The sequence below is a fragment of the Mesoplodon bidens genome, assembly GCF_964165515.1.
Source record: "Mesoplodon bidens genome assembly, chromosome: X".
NCBI lineage: Eukaryota > Metazoa > Chordata > Mammalia > Artiodactyla > Ziphiidae > Mesoplodon > Mesoplodon bidens.
In genome coordinates this window covers 95,878,482-95,901,843 of record NC_138163.1, presented here as the reverse complement: position 1 = coordinate 95,901,843, position 23,362 = coordinate 95,878,482, and the positions used below count along the sequence as shown (strand labels likewise).

At 40.7% G+C, this 23,362-nt stretch overlaps 1 protein-coding gene across 5 annotated transcripts in view; it reads right to left on the bottom strand.

Annotated features, from left to right (window-relative positions):
* The window catches only part of SHROOM4 (shroom family member 4), a 207,674-nt gene that overhangs the window by 114,269 nt on the left and 70,043 nt on the right, over positions 1–23,362 (bottom strand). The window contains exons 2-3 of one of the 5 annotated variants that reach the window (XM_081222329.1): positions 18,161–18,293; positions 16,944–17,028 (exon numbers count right to left, since the gene is read on the bottom strand). The exons of 3 other annotated variants lie outside the window; for them this stretch is intronic. The gene's annotated coding sequence lies outside the window, so the exon portion shown is untranslated. The remainder of the gene's footprint in view (positions 1–16,943; positions 17,029–18,160; positions 18,294–23,362) is intronic. One more of the 5 variants, XM_081222330.1, reaches the window with a different exon arrangement.

The following is a 23,362-nucleotide window of genomic DNA, read 5'->3' as shown; positions in this document are numbered from 1 at the left end:
TTGTGAGGTTTTTCATATAAACATATTCACAAGTCTGAAAAAAAATCCTTTGTGAAGCCAGGATTCCTGATTTGGGTTTTAGAAAATATGGCCATCATGATATGACTTTTAAAATGTTTAAATATCTGTAGTATGCATTCAGCACTAATGGATAATAAGTGATAGGGAAGTTTTGTCAGGTCTGATTCAGATTACCTGTGGCTGCTGTGAATTATATGGAATTACAAAGAGTTTAATGGTTCTCTGGCAATTTGCCTTGGCTCGGCGCCAAGGCAGCTAATGCTTCAATCAAGCTGTTCTCTCCACCCCCACCCCAAGACAATTTCTGTTCCTAAGTCTTTAGTGTATCTGTGATGAAGCCTTCAATGACACCCTCATACAAATGCCAACTTCTTTTTTTTTTTCTCTGTCACTTTCTCTTCCTTCTTTATGGCTGGGTATATTAACTGCTCCTATAGCTTTGCTGAGACAAACTGCCTGGCTAGCATTTATGAAAGGGAGAGCTTTTAAGGTTTTATTAAAAAGGAGGGGCCAAGAGTGAGAAGATGAGAACAGGACACGTATCAGTTGGCCCTATGCTTTTCCTGTGCAGCGCCATCAGCTAGATCTATTTCATTCTGATCAGCAGAGGCCCTGAACCCACCCTACAGTGTGACCTAAAACAGCACATGAAGAGCTCAGTAATGCATCCCACCGAAGGCATGTAACCCCCCTGACAAAGAGAGTCGTTTCATGTGGCAAGTTATCCTCCTCTCTTTAAGAACCAAACTGGCCCTGAGGCTGGGATTCTGCCACAGATCTGGCATGACTTTCACAGAGTTGGTGCAGTGGACAAAGGCCAAGTACACAAACAGAGGCCAGACAAGTCCTCCACAAACTTGCAAAAAAAGGCATGTCCAACTCTGAGGTGCAATCATCTGGTAGATAGCAAACATTCCAGATCCAATCTCTCTCACAGATCCCTATTCACCTCTGCCCCCCCAGCCTCTCCTAAACCTCACGTGGAGCTTCGGCACTAGCACCTCCTGCTCTTTGGCTAATGTGATTCCTAGACCCTTTGCCCAACTGATTCCAAAGTCACATTTACTGGCCATACTAAGGAGAAAGCTTATTTTAAGAGACTAGCTGCCATAGAACCAGCAGGAGGGAATGGCAGAAACCACAGGATTCCTACTCTGTGCTGATTGCCACTAACTCATTTCAGCTGCTAAGGGGAGGCCCCGTTGGGGGAGCTGGGAGAGGAAATGGGTTCCATGTACAGTCCACTTTAAATTGTTCACAATTGTGTGCTCGAAAATAGTCTCTACTAAACATTTAGCACGGCCATTAGCACAAGTCATAAAGCTTTAGGCTTTGCTGCACTGTTGGTCCAAACTGCCTAAGCTGCTTCCCCACGGCAAAGATGATTAAATGGTTGGCAAGTCAGATACACGCAGGAAGGATAAAGGAGCTCCAAGGATGGTTAAACCTGGGCCCAGGAAGGATGGTTTAATGACTTTTAAGCCATAAAGAATGTAGAGGGTGAGGACCAGCTGTTCTCAATTTTGATTGAAAGCAGAACAAGGGAAGAGAAACTGAAATCACAATGAGAGGGACTGATGTTAGCAAGAAGGAAGAACTTCCTGCCAGAGAAAGTAGGTAAATATTAGACTGAGTGGTTGGTCAATGAGGGATGTGGAATTTCCTTCTTTGGAGTGAGTGGCTCTTCTGTCTGGGCTATTTCTGTGTGGTCCTTCCAGAGGGCGGGGGAAGGAGGAGAGAGAGGCAGCCAGAGGTCCAATTCAGTCCCTCTCAGCACTCAGAATCTCATATTCATAACATTCAAGGATCTGTAACAGGGATCACTGAGAGACGCTTGTCAAAAAAGGAGCAACAAGCAGCTTGTTGCCGATCTCAGATGTTTAGATTTACCCCAATTCTTTAGCCCTTTCTATGAGCCAAGCTTTATGCCCTGGCCGCCACAATCTCAGGAAAGAAGGGGAAGACTTGCTTTTGGCTCCCCAGGACACCTAAGCCATGCATATGGGAACAATATTTTTTGAACCCAAAGCGGGACATGGTCTGCCAATTATATTTATGGGGACAAGAGGATAGAATATGTGAAATCAGAGCTGTCCTAGGAAATCTGGTATGTATGGTCTCCGTAGCCACATATTATCTCTTTCTAAGGGTCCCAACACAGGAGGGAGTGAAAACTGTGCCATGTGGTTTAAGGCCTGGGTTCTTTCCTTGTCTGCAGCGAGATCAGTTAGGAGCATGAAGAAGCCAGGGTCATAATAAGCCCAGTACGAACTGAAACCCCTGCTGTGGCGGTTGCAGAAAGAAGTAGTGTGTATGTCTTCTCCAGTATCCCCTGCCAACTCTAAAACTTAGCAGGAACAGGCACACCCTCTACGGTAGTGTAGTGTAGGGTGTGCCTGTTCCTATTTATTGTGTCCTACTATAAACAATACCATAAGGTTATAGAGGGGAAAAATGCAGTCTTGTACAAGAGATCCTATTCACTCATTCATTCATTCAAGCAGTGGTCCTCAAAGTGTGATCCCTGAACCAGCAGCACCAGGGTCTCCTGGGAGCTTGTTAAAAATGCCAATTTTCCGAACCCACCGTAGGTGTACTGAATCATGAACTCTGAGGGTGGGCCCCAGCCATTTGTGATTCAATCCCTCAGGGTGATTCTGATAAACTCTAAATTGTGAAAATTCCTGGATCAGAAGTCCTAGTAGTGATGATCCCATTGCCCGCCAGCAACAGTACCATTAACCAAAAGGACCAAAGCCACAGGCATGTTTGGTAGGCCCATCAATATCTCTGCCAGTTCAGCCTAAATGCCTTTCAAAATCCCCAGATCATAGAATAGCCTGACTCTTACTACATACCAGATTACTCGAAGCCTGGGTTTCAAGGAGGTAACCCTGCTTATCTGTTCCAATAGCCCTCTTTCAAATAGGGCAAAGGACCTTTGGGTTTCTCATTTAGGTCCTACTCAGGCACACACACTCCTTTGGGTGTTCTATGTATATTTCAACTCTTAGCCCTGATCTGAGTTTCAACGAACTGACTAGAGTTCACTTTGACGTCCAAGCCGGGAACGTTTTATCTTTAGCAGCATTACTTTTACTTTAAAAAAAACACAGACGAAAGATTCCCTGCTGAAAAGAGCAGGCCCTTATACATTACTGACATTAAATTACAATAAAATAAAACAAATTAGTCATTGTTTCACTTCAGTTTAAACTGATAAAGTTAATTGCCATAATCAACGGGCAACCTTTCACAAATGTTTGCCTGAAAGGAGAAGAAGTGCTTCTAGGCGAAATTTATCAAAGTGAAGGGACCTGAGGACCAAATCCTGTTAAGTGCCACCTGGTTCACTCCCAAAGCATCAGTCAATGAAGGAAAAGCAATCTCAACACATCCTCCCAGTTAGAATCATTGACGTCTGCCTTTCAGTGGAGTTGCTGGTTCAGTTAGGGAAGCTGTACAGCACAGTTAAAAGCAACATATGTGAAGAAAATTTCTGTGTTGATAACATTCTATATATTGATAGGGGTTTGGGATACACAGGTGCAAAGTGTGTCAAAACTCACCCAATGGTACACTGGAGATTTGTATATCTCATTGTATGTAAATGTTACCTCAAAAGAAAAAAAGAGAAGATTGGTTCAAGATAGCAGAGTAGAAGGACGTGTGCTAACTCCCTCTTGGGAGAGCACCGGATTCACAACTAACTGCTGAACAATCATTGACAGGAAGACACTGGAACTCACCAAAAAAGATACCCCACATCCAAAGACAAAGGAGAAGCCAAAATGAGATGGTAGGAGGGGCGCAGTCACAGTAAAATCAAATCCCATAACTGGTGGGTGGGTGACTCACAAACTGGAGAACGCTTATACCACAGAAGTCCACCACTGGAGTGAAGGTTCTGAGCCCCACATCAGGCTTCCCAACCTGGGGGTCCAGCAACAGGAGGAGGAATTCCTAGAGAATCAGGCTTTGAAGGCTAGTGGGATTTGATTGCAGGACTTGGACAGGACTGAGGGAAACAGAGACTCCACGCTTGGAGGCCACACACAAAGTAGTGTGTGCATCAGGACCCAGGGGAAAGAGCAGTGACCCCATAGGAGACTGAAACAGACTTTCCTGCTAGTGTTGGAGAGTCTCCTGCAGAGGCAGGGGTGGCTGTGGCTCACCGTGAGGACAAGGACACTGGCAGCAGAAATTCTGGGAAACGCTCCTTGGCATGAGTCCTCCCAGAGTCCGCCATTAACCCCACCAAAGAGCCAGGTAGGCTCCAGTGTTGGGTCACCTCAGGCCAAAAAACCAACAGGGAGGGAACACAGGAACACCCATCAGCAGACAAGCAGATTAAAGTTTTACTGAGCTCTGCTCACCAGAGCAACACGCAACTCTACCCACCACCAGTCCCACCCATCAGGAAACATGCACAAGCCTATCAGATAGCCTCATCCACCAGAGGGCAGACAGCAGAAGCAAGAAGAACTATAGTCCTGCAGCCTGTGGAACAAAAACCTAATTCACAGAAAGACAGAAAACATGAAAAGGCAGAGGGCTATGTACCAGATGAAAGAACAAGATATAACCCCAGAAAAACAACTAAATGAAGTGGAGATAGGCAACCTTCCAGAAAAAGAATTCAGAATAATGATAGTGAAGATGATGCAGGGCCTTGGAAAAAGAACAGAGGCAAAGATCGAGAAGATGCAAGAAATGTTTAACAAAGACCTAGAAGAATTAAAGAACAAACACCTAGAAGAATTAAAGAACACACAAACAGAGATGAACAATACAATAACTGAAATGAAAAACAAACTAGAAGGAATCAATAGCAGAATAACTGAGGCAGAAGAACGGATAAGTGACCTGGAAGACAGAATGGTGGAACTGACTGCCGCAGATAAGAATAAAGAAAAAAGAATGAAAAGAAATGAAGACAGCCTAAGAGACCTCAGGGACAACACTGAACGCAACAACATTTGCATGATAGGGGTCCCAGAAGGAGCAGAGAGAGAGAAAGGACACAAGAAAATATATGAAGAGATTATAGTCGAAAACTTCCCTATCATGGGAAAGGAAATATCCACCCAAGTCCAGGGAGTGAAGAGAGCCCCAGGCAAGATAAACCCAAGCAGAAACATGCCGAGACATATAGTAATCAAATTGACAAAAATTAGAGACAAAGAAAAATTGTTGAAAGAAACAAGGGAAAAATGACAAATAACATACAAGAGAACTTCCATAAGGTTAAGAGCTGATTTCTCAGCAGAAACTCTACAAGCCAGAAGGGAGTGGCATGATATATTTAAAGTGACGAAAGGGAAGAACCTACAACCTACAATTACACTACCCAGCAAGTATCTCATTCAGATTTGATGGAGAAATTAAAACCTTTACAGACAAGCAAAAGTTAAGAGAATTCAGCACCACCAAACCAGCTCTACAACAAATGGTAAAGGAACTTCTCTAGGTGGAAACACAAGAGAAGAAAAGGACCTACAAAAACAAACCTATAACAATTAAGAAAATGGTAATAGGACCATACATATCAATAATTACCTTAAACATGAATGGATTAAATGCTCCAACCAAAAGACACAGGCGGGGCTTCCCTCGTGGCGCAGTGGTTGAGAATCTGCCTGCTAATGCAGGGGACACGGGTTCGAGCCCTGGTCTGGGAGGATCCCACATGCCGCGGAGCAACTAGGTCCGTGAGCCACAACTACTGAGCCTGCGCGTCTGGAGCCTGTGCTCCGCAACAAGAGAGGCTGCGATAGTGAGAGGCCCGCGCACCACAATGAAGAGTGGCCCCCGCTTGCCACAACTAGGGAAAGCCCTCGCACAGAAATGAAGACCCAACACAGCAAAAATAAATAAATTAGTTAATAAACTCCTACCTCCAACATCTTTGGAAAAAAAAAAAAGACACAGGCTTGCTGAATGGATACAAAAACAAGATCCATATATATGCTGTCTACAAGAGACCCACTTCAGACCTAGACTGAAATTGACGGGATGGAAAAAGATATTCCATCCAAATGGATATCAAAAGAAAGCTGGAGTAGCAATACTCATATCAGATAAAATAGACTTTAAAATAAAGAATGTTACAAGACACAAGTAAGGACACTACATAATCATCAAGGGATCAATCCAAGAAGAAGATATAACAATTATAAATATATATGCACCCAACATAGGAGCACCTCAATACAGAAGGCAAATGCTAACAGCTATAAAAGAGGAAATCGACAGTAACACAGTGATAGTGGTGGACTTAAACACCTCACATACACCAATGGACAGATCATCCAAACAGAAAATTAATAAGGAAACACAAGCTTTAAATGACACAACAGACCAGAGAGATTTCATTGATATTTACAGGACATTCCATCCAACAACAGATTACACTTTCTTCTCAACTGCACACAGAACATTCTCCAGGATAGATCACATCCTGGGTCACAAATCAAGCCTCAGTAATTTTAAGAAAATTGAAATCATATCAAGCATCTTTTCTGACCACAATGCTATGAGATTAGAAATCAATTACAGGGAAAAAAAAACGTAAAAAACACAAATACATGGAGGCTAAACAATATGTTAGTAAATAACCAAGAGATCACTGAAGAAATCAAAGATGAAATCAAAAAGTACCTAGAGACAAATGACAATGAAAACACGACGATCCAAAACCTCTGGGATGCAGCAAAAGCAGTGCTAAGACGGAAGTGTATAGCAATACGAGCCTACCTCAAGAAACAAGAAAAATCTCAAATAAAGAATCTAACCTTACACCTAAAGGACCTACAGAAAGAAGAACAAACAAAACCCAAAGTTAGTAGAAGGAAAGAAATCATAAAGATCAGAGCAGAAATAAATGTAATAGAAACAAGGAAAACAACAGCAAAGATCAATAAAACTAAAAGCTGGTTCTTTGAGAAGATAAACAAAATGGATAAACCATTAGCCAGACTCATCAAGAAAAAGATGGAGATGACTCAAATCAATAAATTTAGAAATGAAAAAGGAGAAGTTACAACAGACACCTCAGAAATACAAAGCATCCTAAGAGACTACTACAAGCAACCCTATGCCAATAAAATGGACAACCTAGAAGAAATGGACAAATTCTTAAGAAAGGTATAACCTTCCAAGACGGAACCAGGAAGAAATGGAAAATACAAACAGACCAATCACAAGTAATGAATTTGAAACTGTGATTAAAAATCTACCAACAAACAAAAGTCCAGGACCAGACGGCTTCACAGGTGAATTCTATCAAACATTTAGAGAAGAACTAACACCCATCCTTCTCAAACTCTTCCAAAAAAATTGCAGAGGAAGGAACATTCCCAAACTCATTCTATGAGGCCACCATCACCCTGATACCAAACCAAGGATACTACAAAAAAAGAAAATTAGAGACCAATATCACTGATGAATATACATGCAAAAATCCTCAACAAAATACTAGCAACCAGAATCCAACAATGCAGTAAAAGGATCACACATCATGATCAAGTGGGATTTATCCTAGGGATGTAAGGATTCTTCAATATGTGCACATCAATCAATGTGATACACCATATTAACAAACTGAAGAAGATAAACCATATGATCATCTCAAGAGATGCAGAAAAACCTTTTGACAAAATTCAACACCACTTATGATAAAAACTCTCCAGAAAGTGGGCATAGAGGGAACGTACCTCAACAAAATAAAGGCCATATACAACAAACCCACAGCAACCATCATTCTCAATGGTGAAAAACTGAAAATTTCCTCTAAGATCAGGAACAACACAAGGATGTCCACTGTCGCCACTATTATTCAACATAGTTTTGGAAGTTCTAGCCACGGCAATCAGCAAAGAAAAAGAAATAAAAGGAATCCAAATTGGAAAACATGAAGTAAAACTGTCACTGTTTGCAGATGACATGATACTGTACATAGAGAATCCTAAAAGTGCCACCAGAAAACTACTAGAGCTAAGCAATGAATTAGGTAAAGTTGCAGGATGCAAAATTAATGCACAGAAATCTCTTGCATTCCTATACACTAATGATGAAAAATCTGAAAGAGAAATTAAGGAAACACTCCCATTTACCACTGCAACAAAAAGAATAAAATACCTAGGAATAAACCCACTTAGGGAGACAAAAGACCTGTATGCAGAAAATTATAAGACATTGATGAAAGAAATTAAAGATGATACTAACAGATGGAGAAATATACTATGTTCTTGGATTGGAAGAATCAACATTGTGAAAATGACTCTACTACCCAAAGCAATCTACAGATTCAATGCAGTTCCTATCAAATTACCAATGGCATTTTTTACAGAACTAGAACAAAAAATCTTAAAATTTGTATGGAGACACAAAAGACCCTGAATAGCCAAAGCAGTCTTAAGGGAAAGAAACAGAGCCCGGGGCTTCCCTGGTGGCGCAGTGGTTAAGAATCTGCCTGCCAATGCAGGGGACACGGGTTCGAGCCCTGGTCTGGGAAGATCCCACATGCCGCGGAGCAACTAAGCCTGTGCACCACAACTACTGAGCCTGCGCATCTGGAGCCTGTGCTCCGCAACAGGAGAGGCCGCGACAGTGAGAGGCCCGCGCACCGCGATGAAGAGTGGCCCCCGCTCACCGCAACTAGAGAAAGCCCTCGCACAGAAACGAAGACCCAACACAGCCATAAATAAATAAATAAATAAATAAATAAATAATAAATTAAAAAAAAAAAAAGAAACAGAGCTGGAAGAATCAGACTCCCTGACTTCAGACTATATTACAAAGCTACAGTAATCAAGACAATACGGTACTGGCACAAAAACAGAAACAAAGATCAATGGAACAGGATAGAAAGCCCAGAGATAAACGCACGCATCTATGGTCAACTAATCTATGACACAGGAGGCAAGGATATACAATGGAGAAAACACAGTCTCTTCAATAAGTGGTGCTGGGAAAACTGGACAGCTACATGTAAAAGAATGAAATGAGAACACTCCCTAACACCATACACAAAAATAAACTCAAAATAGATTAAGGACCTAAATATAAGGCCAGACACTGTATGACTCTTAGAGGAAAATATAGGCAGAACACTCTATGACATACATCACAGCAAGATCCTTTTTGACCCACCTCCTAGAGTAATGGAAATAAAAACGAAAATAAACAAATGGGACCTAATGAAACTTAAAAGTTTTACAAAGCAAAGGAAACTACAAACAAGATGAAAAGACAACCCTCAAAATGGGAGAAATATTAACAAACGAATCAATGGACAAAGGATTAATGTCCAAAATATATAAACAGCTCATGCAGCTCAATATTAAAAAAACAAACAACCCAATCCAAAAATGGGCAGAAGACCTAAACAGACTTTTCTCCAAAGAAGACATACAGATGGCCAAGAGGCACATGAAAACCTGCTCAACATCACTAATTATTAGAAAAATGCAAATCAAAACTAGAATGAGGTATCACCTCACACCAGTTAGAATGGGCATCACCAGAAAATCTACAAAGGGCAAATGCTGGAGAGGTTGTGGAGAAAAGGGAACCCTCTTGCACTGTTGCTGGGAATGTAAATTGATACCGGCACTATGGAGAACAGTATGGAGGTTCCTTAAAGAACTAAAAATAGAATTACCATATGACCCAGCAATCCCACTACTGGGCATATACCCAGAGAAAACCATAATTCAAAAAGACACATGCACCCCAATGTTCATTGCAGCACTATTTACAATAGCCAGGTCATGGAAACAACCTAAATGCCCATCGACAGACGAATGAATAAAGGAGATGTGGTACATATATACAATGGAATATTACTCAGCCATAAAAAGGAACAAAATTGGGTCATTTGTATAGACGTGGATGGATCTAGAGTCTGTCATACAGAGTGAAGTAAGTCAGAAAGAGAAAAACAAATATCGTATATTAACGCATATATGTGGAACCTGGAAAAATGGTACAGTTGAACCAGTTTGCAGGGTAGAAATAGAGACATAGATGTAGAGAACAAACGTATGGACACCAAGGGGGGTAAGTGGCGGGGGAGGGGGGTGGTGGCGTGATGAATTGGGAGATTGGGATTGACATATATACACTAATATGTATAAAATGGATAACTAATAAGAACCTGCTGTATAAAAAATAAATAAAATTCAAAAAAAAGAAAGAACTATGAACAAGGATATATGATATGCATGCTGAAATGTTTATAGAGACCTGTACTGATGTCTTCAATTTACTTTGAAGTGCATCAGAAAATAACAGGGATTGATGGATGCAGAGAGAATCAATAAACGAACAGATATGTGATCAAATAAATATAACAGTATAACATTAATAATAGAATCTAAATGATGGGTATTTGAATGTTCAATGTAAAATTCTTTCAGTTGTTCTGTATGTTTGAAAAATTCAGTTATAAAATGTCAGAAACACATACCAACAGGCCCAAAAATTGCTCCTGGATATAGCTGTCTAAAAGACTGTTCATTCATTTATTCATTCCATAAACAGTATGCATGAGCTGAGACTCTACTGTGTGTTAGGCATGAGTTCAAATCCTGGCTCTGCCATTTAGTAAAGGTTTGAGCTCGGGCAAGTCACTTCACCTCTCTGAAACTTGCCTTCTTATCTGTTCAGTAGGGAGAATAATAACTTCACTAATTGGTGTGAGAAAGGTGAGGTGTTCTATTTTCAAGGCCAGGCCCATGCAACTGGTTGCTTCTGGCTTTTGTGAGTCCTCCAGCTGGTTTGGAGCAACAGGGAGGCTGGCTGTGTCCCCTAGGAAAGCACTGTCAAACTGTGGGCCTGGGGAAGTAACTTGAGGACAGGCAAGTGGGTAAGTACCTCAGGAGGTAATAAAGCACAGAGCCGGCCAAGGAGCAGAAACCTGGGCCTGAGAAGCTGTCCAGGAGGGTGCTTTATGAGCCTGTGAACAGCAGAGCTCTCTGGAGCACAGGAAACCATGCACCAAAAGTGCAGCAGACTTTCTAGTGGTCAAATCCAATCAGGCTCTAACTAAGGCGTTTTAGGAGGCAAAAGCCTTGGGCAGCAAATATCTCTACACAAGAAAGTGGTGACATGTAAGGCTTTGTCACTGAGACTCAACATCTAACCCTGAAGTCTGGTTCAAGGATAGATTCTTTTTTTAACTTTTATTTTTATTGAAGTATAGTTGATGTACAATGTTGTGTTAGTTTCAGGTGTACAGCAAAGCGATTCAGAGATATATATATATATATATATATATATATATATATATATATATATATATATATACACTTCTTTTTCAGATACTTTTCCATTATAGGTTATTACACGATATTGAATATAGTTCCCTGTACTATACAGTAGGTCTTTGTTGTTTATCTATTTTATATATAGTAGTGTGTACCTCTTAATCCCATACTCCTAATTTATCCCTCCCCACCTTTCCCCTTTGGTAACCATAAGTTTGTTTTCTGTCTGTGAGTCTGTTTCTGTTTTGGAAGTAAGTTCCTTTGTATCATTTTTTTACATTCCACATATAAGCAGTATATGACATTTGTCTTTCTCATAAAAAAGAATGAAATAATGTCATTTGCGGCAACATGGATGGACCTATAGATGACCATACTAAGTGTAATAAGTCAGACACAGAAAGACAAGGATTAGATTCCGCAGGCCTTATATACCCTCTCTCCACAGCACAACCAGCAGGTTCAGGGAACTGATAAGGTTGATGAAAACAGCACGTGAAAAATACTAAAAGATTGCCTTATATTTAAAGAATATTTTGTTGTTTTAAAAATGTATATAAACCCTTTATGAATACAGTTTTAGATTAAGGTATGTTAAGACAGCAACATAGGATAGAGAATTGTAACTTTTAATGATAGGATATGTGAGGCTCTTCAGCCAAATAATCTTTTCTGAAAAAGCTGATACACATGCCCCAACCAGTTATTAGAGGTCCAATCTTCAGCAACCCCCAGAGGATATGCTATAGCAGATCATGAGGCGACTTAGGAGGATACTGTTCTGTCAATGAGAGTCAGTGTTCCATGACATTTTTTGAGGCCCCATTATGCATGGAGATGCTTAGGTTTCAGACTGTAGATGTGGACTGGAACCTCTAGGGAGCATATGTGGTGGGTTAACCACAACATATGGAGACGAGGGAGGAAAGAATTCGTCACTCCATTGTTTTCTACAGGCTCTACTCTTTAGTTTGCTCCTCAAGTATAAAGTAAGAAGGCTGTTTGGGGACATTGTTATATAGTTGTCTATGCCAGATGGTTCTCTTCTTATCTTCTTATTGCTTTATAAGCTCCCAACACTACTCCTATCCCTTCCCTGTGTAGCCTGGATAGGTTAGTAACTCCTATGTACTCCCAGAGCTCTCTACACTCACCTCTACTGTTCCATGCACTTACCGCATTGTACTGAAGTTGTCTGTTCGTGGGTCTGTCTTCTCTGCTCTACTGGGAACTCCCTGAAGACAGAGACTAGGTCTTTCTCATATCTGTTTCCCCAGCACCTATGGGTGCTTAGTGGATGTTTGTTGGACAGTTTGGGGGAACTTGAGGGTATTAACTGAGTTTTATTTTAACCTTGTAATCTAACAGTACCTTATACACAGTAGGTGTTCTATGTATATCTTCTCTGATAAAAGTAATTTTTAAAGGGCTTCAAGATATATGGTACTGTCATACAGAGTGAAGTAAATCAGAAAGAGAAAAACAAATACCGTATGCTAACACATATATGTGGCATCTAAAAAAAATGGTTCTGAAGAACCCAGGGGCAGGACAGGTATAAAGATGCAGATGTAGAGAATGGACTTGAGGACATGGGGAAGGGGAAGGGCAAGCTGGGACGAAGTGAGAGAGTGGCATGGACATATATACACTACCAAACATAGAATAGATAGCTAGTGGGAAGCAGCCGCATAGCACAGGGAGATCAGCTCGGTGCTTTGTGACCACCTAGAGGGGTGGGATAGGGAGGGTGGGAGGGAGACACAAGAGGGAGGAGATATGGGGGTATATGTGTATGTATAACTGATTCACTTTGTTATACAGCAGAAACTAACACACAATTGTAAAGCAATTATACTCCAATAAAGATGTTAAAAAAAGATATATGGTACTTTATTTGGCTTACCAAATGCTTTCGCATTATGTCACATGATCCCCACCATGAGCTTGTTAGGAACCAAATCAGATATAACAATTGTCATTTGACATGTAAGGGAACTGCCTCACAGCAGTTAATGGACTTGTGCAAGGCCACACAGCTAATGTGAACTCGGTGGGTACTCTGAATCTACCCTACCGCTCTACACTGCCCATGTTTCTCTACTATCTATAAAGATGGAACTGAGAATGTTGGACACCAACTTGGTTTCCTGGACTTCCTAGTTATTAGATTCTTCTCTCTCCTGCTGGATAAGAACAAGGTAACCCTGGTACATGTTGACAGTCATTATGATCAGCTGAATCAACCCATCTTGAAGCCTACTCTTTCCCTGGACTTCCTGTTATGTGAGATAATTTCTAGTTACAGTCAGTTTCAGTTACTTGCAGCCTAAGTCATACCTGATGAATGAGGCTTGTTGACTAAGTTCTTTGAAGATGGGGCCCAGCCATTCTCCCAGCCTGGTCTTCTCTACAGTCCTTACAGCTTGGCTGGCTACAGTGGACTATTCTTGTGGCGGTGGGGAAGATAGGTTGTAAGAGAGCTTCCTGAAACAAAAGTTAGCTTCTTGCTCAAGGGACCACCAGTTATGAAGCCATGTTAATGAAGCAGAAGCTGGCAACGAAATCAAGAGAGATGTAATATATTCTCCACCCCAACCCCACAAACTGGTGTCTTCCCTGGCAGCGCTGGAGGAGAAGGGGCAAGACATTTACATCACTTCCGACAGATAGGCCTCAGGCCCCCCTTAGAGAGACTGCAAGCCAGCATCTCACCAGAAGTCAGTGGTCTACAATTACTCACATTAGGACAGCAGTGTTCACCCCCAAATCCCAAAGGGCTTTACAGCACTGTGGGTAAGGGAAAGTTCCAGAGACATGACTGTATGTCTCAATTCTATTAAGCATTCATTGTGTGGTTGAGACACACTCTTGAAATATTTCCATTTCGCAGTAAGAGAATGGAAATAGTATTTGCTCTTTCCCTCCAACTTCAAGGATATTGGAAATGTGAATAACATTCAGGATGTATGTAGTAAGACCAGGAAAGTGCCTTGCATCAGCTTCAGGTCTGGACCCTGGAGTAGTTTAGAGGATTACAAACAGAAGAGTTCCATCTACCAGCATTCTCTATGTTAAGAAACAAGCATGTATTGAGTGTCTACTATGTTCTGGGTTCTGAGCTGGGCTATGGGACTACATGACGGAGTCACTGTCTCTGCCTGCAAGAAATTTCCAATATAGTTAGAGAGACAGGTGTATCAATCCAGACATGGAATATGAGGACTTCAGTGTTATTGCCATCTGTGGGGAGAACTTGTGAGAGATGAGGCCAGAAAGATGATCTGGGATGAGATGAACCATGAATGCAGAGATAATCCTCAAAATATTTAAAAACCAGAACATCAGGAGCACTGACCAAGCAGAACAGATGCAGATCAACACACAAAACAGTGTCCTCCAGGCTCCCTGCTGTGCTGGGCACTATCCCTTTAGTTTCTGGGTCTTGCGGAGGTTAAAAGTGGGTCCAGGAGTGGGGAACAGGGCAGAAGGAGGGGTCTTGAGAGGACAAAGAGGAGCAGCTGGTATTAAAATATTCCACAATTTTAACAAGAGGTGTGACTATATCTGTGCCCTGCTTCAATGTCATGTGAAGGAACATGTATGTTACCTTGTGGGCAACCAGGAGCCCAGGAATTCCATGTGGGTTGGAAAGGGCACTTTAGCAGCAGTATGGAGGCTGGACTGAATTGGGGCAGCACGCAGCCAGGGAGACAAGTAGAAACGCTTTGCAATACACCAAGGAAGACAGATAGCAGGGCTTACTGCAGTGGCAACAGGTCATGTATTTCTGTAAGCATGCTCAAAGACGTTTGCACAAATCCCCATCTCTATATACCACCTTTGTTCCTAAGAGTTCTCCAGTCTCTTTGCTGTCATGCCTCCAATATCCTAGCCCAGTGCAAGCTTATACATACAAACACATATATACACAAATACATACACGTGTACACTTGTGTGACAGGTCCTGTTTAAGTATGCACACTCAACCAGTGGCTGGCAGGCTATAATTATGGCAAGTAAGAGGCCTGCCAAGAAAACTTCATTTAAATACTGAGGTCATCCTATTCCCAGCTGCAGGAGAGTGGCTGCAGTATAAACATCTACCTTCATGATACCAACCTATGTTATGGATCGTCCTCTCTAATTTTCCAAGCCTAGTAACACAATTATCTCATTTGTTTTCTTAACAATGGTCCTGGGAGGTGGGTAGGACTGGTATTATTTAGTTCCAATGTATAGATAGGGAAACTGAGGTTTGGAAAGAAGGTCATTCGTGATGGGTCAGTGGTACCACTTGTTTCTGTTTTGTTCTTCTGCCTCTGTCTCCTGTTTCTCTCAACCTTCCATGTGGAGGCCTCCTTCAGAATAATTCCTGATCATTCTTGTTCTCACGTCCTGCAAACAAATACTAATTCTAATGCACATTGCTAAGAGAGTACTGTGAATGACTCAGAGTCTCCAACCCTATCCTCCACGGCCCTGCTCAAGTCTTACCATCCCCTCCAGGAAATCTGCTCTGGGACACCAGTTCAGTAACCTCAACCCCTTCTCCTTTAATATTTAGTTTGTATTATTGCCTTAGTGCTTTCTTTATTCTCTCCTATTGTGTTCTGATTTCTCCATCTGTGACTTCTGGTTCCCTGGCTTCTTTTTTTCTCCCTGTCTAGCACAAGGCTTGGCACACAAGGGAACACTTAATAAAGCATTGTTAATGAATAGCTGGATCCAATAGAGCCTTACCCTGGCATTGTAATGCCTGAAATTCCCAGTTCACAACAAAGCACTCTGAATATGTGTGTGTGTGTGTGTGTGTGTGTGTGTGTGTGTATCCATGCACCACTCATCCAGTGACCCTGAGGATAACTAAATCAATGCCTTCAAAGTGCAGCATCAGCACATAGTTATTGTACATTCCAGTAGGAATTGAAGCAAGGCAACTTTTTTCCCTCTAATTTTTTAAAAAATAAATATTGCTCTGGTTCCAAGTGGTATATTTTTGACATCTTGTGTACATTTCTGAAATAGAGTCCAGATGAGAAATGAGCTCGTGTATGTCCATCTCAACCGGAGAACAGTAGATTCCTATTCATGGACAATTTCATTTCTGAAATCCCAATTGCGGAAAAAAGCCTAGGGAGCAGGTTGCAGGAAAGAACGAGGCCAACGTGGAGTGACTGCTTGATAATCTCTTTGAGGCTTGAGGACAAGAGCAGGGCATGAGGAAGAGAAGAAAGAGGCACTAAAATGTTACCCTCCCCTCTCATACCTGCCCATTTAGATTTCTAAGGGACATGAATGGGAAGGCAGCTGATGGCTGCTCCAAAGAGGGCAGGATACTTGCAAAACACCCTTTAGATATGAGGGTGGCCAAAGGCAGGTGAACCTCAAGAAGACAACTAGGTAAAGCAGGTCCCAGAGAACATCACCCACTAGTTTGCCTGGAGGGAAATGCCTCCATAGAGTCCCAACTGAGGATGAAGGAACAGTTTTTCTATCTCTTTTATAACGTGTAACATTGCCCAAGTACCTACCATGTATCAGGTACTGTGCTTGGAACTTATAAACATCAACTACTTTGTACTGTTGGGATTCACATTCCGATTTTACAGGTATGGAAACTGAAGCTCAGAGAGAAATTAAGTCATTTACCTGTCATCGCACAGTCTGGCTGACTGCATATTCTGGGTTCTTTCCATTGCACCACTCTGCCTTCCTCAGGTATATTCAGTGAGCTCTGGCAACAAGAAAAAAGCTGAAAACCACTCCCAGTGAGCACTTGGTCTTAAATGATGAGTGAGACATCGTCTAATGGAGAAAAAGAGGAAAACGGTATTCATTCCTGGCTGAAGGAATAGCAGATGCAAAGGGGCTGATGAAGGAAAGAAAAAAGCACATTCGGGAAAATGGTAAATAGTTTTGTGGGGTTACTTGAGAGTGAGTACAGGTGATGAAACATGAGGCTAGAGCAGTTGAGGCCAGTTTATAAGGGGTCTCATCTATCATGTTAAGGAATGTGGTTTTCTCTCGCAGGAGATGAAAAATACTAGAAGAGAGGGAGTAGAGATCACACCTCTGTTTTAGAAAGAGCACCAAGGCATTCATGTGGGCAGACAGTTTGGAAGAGGCACTGACTGGCTGCAGGGAGACCAAGTCGGGAATGTGTGGTAACAGTCAAGGCGAGAGTCAGGGTGGTGAAACAAATGGAGGCCCAGCTTATAAAATGCTGCCTCCAGAAGAGTCATTGCAAGTCAGCCTCAGTCTAACTTCAAAGCTTGGATTCCAGGCTTCGCAGCATCTACCCCCACAGCTCTTAAACACTGTGTGTGTTGCTTTGGCCTCAAAACTAGTAACAAGTCTTGTTTTGTCCTTTGGGGCCTTGCCATTTGTCTCCATCTTCTAAGCTGGCGGCTTTGTAGCTCCCCTGAGCCTAGCCTAGCCCAGCAGTCTGGCGAGGGAGGAGAGAAGTCAGGTAGGCTCCAAGCAGAAAGGGCCCTGATGAACACATGTTCCACGTTCCCCACATTGCATGGCAATTCAAAACCAAACCCTATGGGATTGTTTTCTTAAAGATTTGGGATGGGTTTGGGGCTTCTTCTCTTTCCTTCTTTTTCTTCTTTTTTTATTATGTGTGTTTCTGGACTGCAACTATTTCCTCTGTCCTTGAGTTAAGTAATAGCAGAGGGTGAGAGAAGATGAAAATTTGCAGCAATGCAGAAAAGATGTTTCTGGAAAAGTCCAGAGGAGGGAAGGAAATCCAGTGTGGGGGCTCACAGCAATGTTCAGAGAAGGCCAGAGAATGTGGCTGTGGAGGGGTGGCAGTGGGGTTTCAGCTAGGGCAAGTGTATAGAAGTCAGGCAAAAGCCTACCTAAGGGACATGGCCCCTGACATGCAGGCTAGTTGAAGCCCTTGGCTCCTCTGCAATCAGCACTCAGATTGATTTTGCTCTGGTCATCAGCAGCTGTATAGCACCAGCACAGCCCTCAAGGTGTGGGCTCTCCCTGTTAACCATGGAAATTAAAGCACTAAAATGAACCAAAAGCACTTTACAGGTAAAGGCAGCCAACAATGCACTCCTCAGAAGCCCATGCTCCCCAAGAACTGGAGGATCTTACAAAAACCTCCCAGGCTTCCCTCTATATATAACTGTACAATTCTGAAATGGAGCCTAGATGAGAAGCCAGGTCATGTGTATGTCTCTCCCAGTCTCAGAACAGTAGATTCCTACTCATGGACAACTATATTCTTGAAATTCCAATTGTATAAAAAAGACTAGTGGAAAATAGATAACTAACAAGGACCTACTGTATAGCACTGAGGACTATACTCAGTATTTTGTAATAACCTATAAGGGAAAAGAATCTGAAAAAGAATATATATACATATACATAGAATATATATATACACATATATATACATATATGTATATATATATATATATATATATATATATATCTGAATCACTTTGCTGTACACCTGAAACTAACACAACATTGTAAATCAACTATACTTCAATATAAAAAAAGACTAGTGGAACAGATTTTGTTTTATTTTCCATCTCACTCCCTTTCTATCATTTCCCTTAAGATATAATGAGAAAGTACAGCTGAAGTCTTCAGACAATGTGTAGCATTTAGGGGAACAATTATTTATAATTTTTAATGAATAGCTTTGTTGAGATACAATGTATATACCATAAAATTATCATACCATAAAATCCATCCATTTTAAGTATATTTCAAAGGTTTTTAGTACATTTATAGAGTTATGCAACCATCACCACCACATCTAATTTTAGAACATGTTCATACCCCCAAGAAAGAAACTGAGCTCATATTCAGTCAGTCCATGTTCCTACCCACGGTCCTAGGCAACCACTAATCACTTTGTGTCTCTATAGACTTGCCTTTCTTATAAATGGAATGATAAAACGTATGGTCTTTTGTGCCTGGTTTCTTTCACTTAGCATGTTTTTGAGGTTCCATCCATATTGTGGCATGCATCAGTGCTATCAATTCTTTTTATTGCCAAATAGTATGCCATTATATGGATGTATAATAGTTTGTTTATCCAGTCACCATTAATGGACATTTGGGGCATTTCTGCGTTTTGACTATGAGGAATGATGCTGCTAAGAATATTCATGTACAAGTTTTTGTGTAGACATATGTTTCCATTTCTTTTGGGTAGATATCTAAGAGTAGAATTGCTGGATCATATGGTAATTGACCATAGATGTATGATTTTATTGCTGGACACTCGATTCTATTCCATTTATCTATATATGTCTTTCCTTATGCCAGTACCACATTGTCTTCGTTACTGTAGCTTTGTACTAAGTTTGAATTTAAGAGGTGTGAGTCCTCCAACTTTGTTCTTCTTTTTCAGGATTATTTTGGCTAGACAGGGTACGTGCAATTCAGTATGTATTTTGGAATTAACATTAAATGGATATGAATGCATGAATGAATATTCAGCTTGTCAATTTCTGCAATATCTGCAAATCAATCAATATGAAACACCTCATTAACAAATTGAAGAGTAAAAATCATATGATCATCTCAGTAGATGCAGAACATTCTTTTGACAAAACCCAACATCCATTGATGATAAAAACTCTCAAGAAAGTAGGTATAGAAGAAACATACCTCAACATACTAAAGGTCATATATGACAAGCCCACAGCTAACATCATACTCGATGGTGAAAAGGTGAAAGCGCTTCCTCTAAGATCAGGAACAAGATAAGGATGCCCACGCTTGCTGCTTTTATTCAATATAGTATTGGAAGTTATAGCCATAGCAATCAGACTAGAAAAAGTAATAAAAAGGATCCAAATTGGAAAGGAAGAAGTAAAATTGTCACTGTTTGCAGATGACATGATACTATACATAGAAAATTGTAAAGATACCACCAAAAAACGACTAGAACTCATTAATGAATTGGGTAAAGTTGCAGGATAAAAAATTAATACCCAGGACTCTGCTGCTTTTCTATACACTAACATAAACTAGCAGAAATAGAAATTAAGAAAACAACCCCATTCATAATTGCATCCAGAAGAATAAAATACCTAGGAGTAAATCCAACTAAGGAGGTAAAAGACCTATATTCAGAAAATGACAAGGCACTGAGGAAAGAGATTTAAGATGACACAAATACATGGAAAGATATACCATGCTCATGGATTGGAAGAATTAGTATTGTTCAAATGACCATACTACCCAAGGCAATCTACAGACTCAAGGCATTCCCTATCAAAATACCAATGGCATTTCTCACAGACCTAGAACAAGTAATTCTAAACTTTGTACGTAAACACAAAAGACCCCTAATAGCCAAAACAATCTTAAGAAAGAAGAAGCAAACAGGAGGTATCACACTCCCTGATTTCAAACTATATTACAGAGCTACAGTAATCAAAACAGTATGGTACTGGCACAAAAACAAAGAGATAGATCACTGGAACTGAATAGAGCCCAGAAATGAACCCACACTTAAATGGGCAATTAAGTTATGACAAAGGAGACAAGAACATACAGTAGGAAAAAGTCTCTTTGATAAATGATGTTGTGAAAACTGGACAGCTATATGCAAAAGAATGAAAATGGGGCACTTTTTTACAAAATACAAAAATAAACTGAAAGTGGATTAAAGACTTAAATTTAAGACCTGAAACCACAAAAGTTGTAGAAGAAATCATACACTTGTGCTCTTTGTTATCAGTCTCAGAAATATTTTTTTTTTTGGATCTGTCTCTTCAGGCAAAGGCAACAAAGCAAACATAAACAAATGGACCTATATCAAACTAAAAAGCTTTTGCACAGTGAAGGAAACCACCAACAACACAAATAGGCAGTGTACTGAATGGGAGGAGATATTTATAAATGAAATATCCCACAAGGGGTTAATATTCAAAATATATAAAGAACTCACACAACCCAATTTAAAAAAAGCTGATTAAAACATGAGCAGGGGATCTGAATAGACATTTTTCCAAGGATGACATATGGCCAACAGGCACATGAAAGATGCTTAACATAACCAATCAAATCAAGATGCAAATCAAAACCACAATGAGATATTACCTCACACCTGTCAAAATGGCTATTATCAAAAAGGAAAGAAAAAAGAAGTGCTGGAGGAGATGTGGAGAAAAGGGAACACTTGTGCACTGTTGGTATGAATGTAAATTTGTTTGGCCACTATGAAAAACAGTATGGAGGTTCCTCAAAATATTAAAAATAAAACTATCATATGATCCAGCCATTCCACTTGTGGGTATTTATTCAAAGAAATTGGAGACACTAATTCGAAAAGATATGTGCACCCCACCCCATGTTCACTGCAGCATCATTTACAATAGCCAAGATATTGTAAGTGTCCATTGATAGATTAATGGATAAAGAAGATGCTTTTGCAAATATTTTCCCCCAGTCTGGTGGCTTGTCTTCTCATTCTCTTGACCATGTCTTTTGCATAGCAGAAGTTTCTAATTTTGAATGAAGCCCAGCTTATAAATTATTTCTTTGATGGATCATGCCTTTGGCGTTTTATCTAAAAATTCTTCACCTCACCCAGTCATTTAGGTTTTCTTCTATATTGTCTTCTAGGAGTTTTATAGTTTTACATTCCACATTAAGTCTATGATCCATTTTGAGTTAATTTTTGTGAAGGGTATAAAGTCTGTCTTGATTTTTTTTTGCATGTGGATGTACAGTTGTTCCAACACCATTTGTTGAAAGGACTATCTTTGCTCCATTGTATTGCCTTTGCTCCTTTGTCAAGAAACAGTGAGCTACAATATCAAAAACACAAAAAAAGCAATCCAAAAATGGGCAGAAGACCTAAACAGACATTTCTCCAAAGAAGATACACAGATTGCCAACAAACACATGAAAGAATACTCAACATCATTAATCATCAGAGAAATAGAAATCAAAACTACAATGAGATATCATCTCACACCGGTCAGAATGGCCATGATCAAAAAATCTACAAACAATAAATACTGGAGAGGGTTTGGGGAAAAGGGAACCCTCTTGCACTGTTGGTGGGAATGTAAATTGATACAGCCACTATGGAGAACGGTATGGAGCTTCCTTAAAAAACTAAAAATAGAACTACCATATGACCCAGAAATCCCACTACTGGGCATATACCCTGAGAAAACCATAATTCAAAAAGAGTCACGTACCAAAATGTTCATTGCAGCTCTATTTACAATAGGCAGGACATGGAAGCAACCTAAGTGTCCATCAACAGATGAATGGATAAAGAAGATGTGGCACATTTGTAGTGAGGTGGAGGGACCTAGAGTCTGTCATACAGAGTGAAGTAAGTCAGAAAGAGAAAAACAAATACCATACGCTAACACATATATATGGAACCTAAAAAAAAAAAAAAAAAAGAACCTAGGGGCAAGATGGGAATAAAGACACAGACCTACTAGAGAATGGACTTGAGGATATGGGGAGGGGGAAGGGTAAGCTGGGACAAAGTGAGAGAGTGGCATGGACATATATACACTACCAAATGTAAAATAGATAGCTAGTGGAAAGCAGCCGCATAGCACAGGGAGATCAGCTCGGTGCTTTGTGACCACCTAGAGAGGTGGGATAGGGAGGGTGGGAGGGAGACACAAGAGGGAGGATATATGGGGGTATATGTGTATGTATAACTGATTCACTTTGTTATAAAGCAGAAACTAACACACCATTGTAAAGCAACTGTACTCCAATAAAGATGTTTTTTTAAAAAAAAAGAATCAGTGAGCTATATTTATGTGGGCCTATTTCTGGGCTCTCCATTCTGCTCCACTGATCTATTTTTCTATTCTTTTGCAAATACCACACTTTCTTGATTACTGTGGCTTTATAGTAAATCTTAACAGGCTTCCCTGGTGGCACAGTGGGTGGGAATCTGCCTGCCGATGCAGGTGACACGGGTTCGATCCCTGGCCCGGGAAGATTCCCACATGCTGCGGAGCAACTAAGCCCGTGTGCCACGACTACTGAGACTGTACTCTAGAGCCCGTGCTCTGCAACAAGAGAAGCCACGACAATGAGAA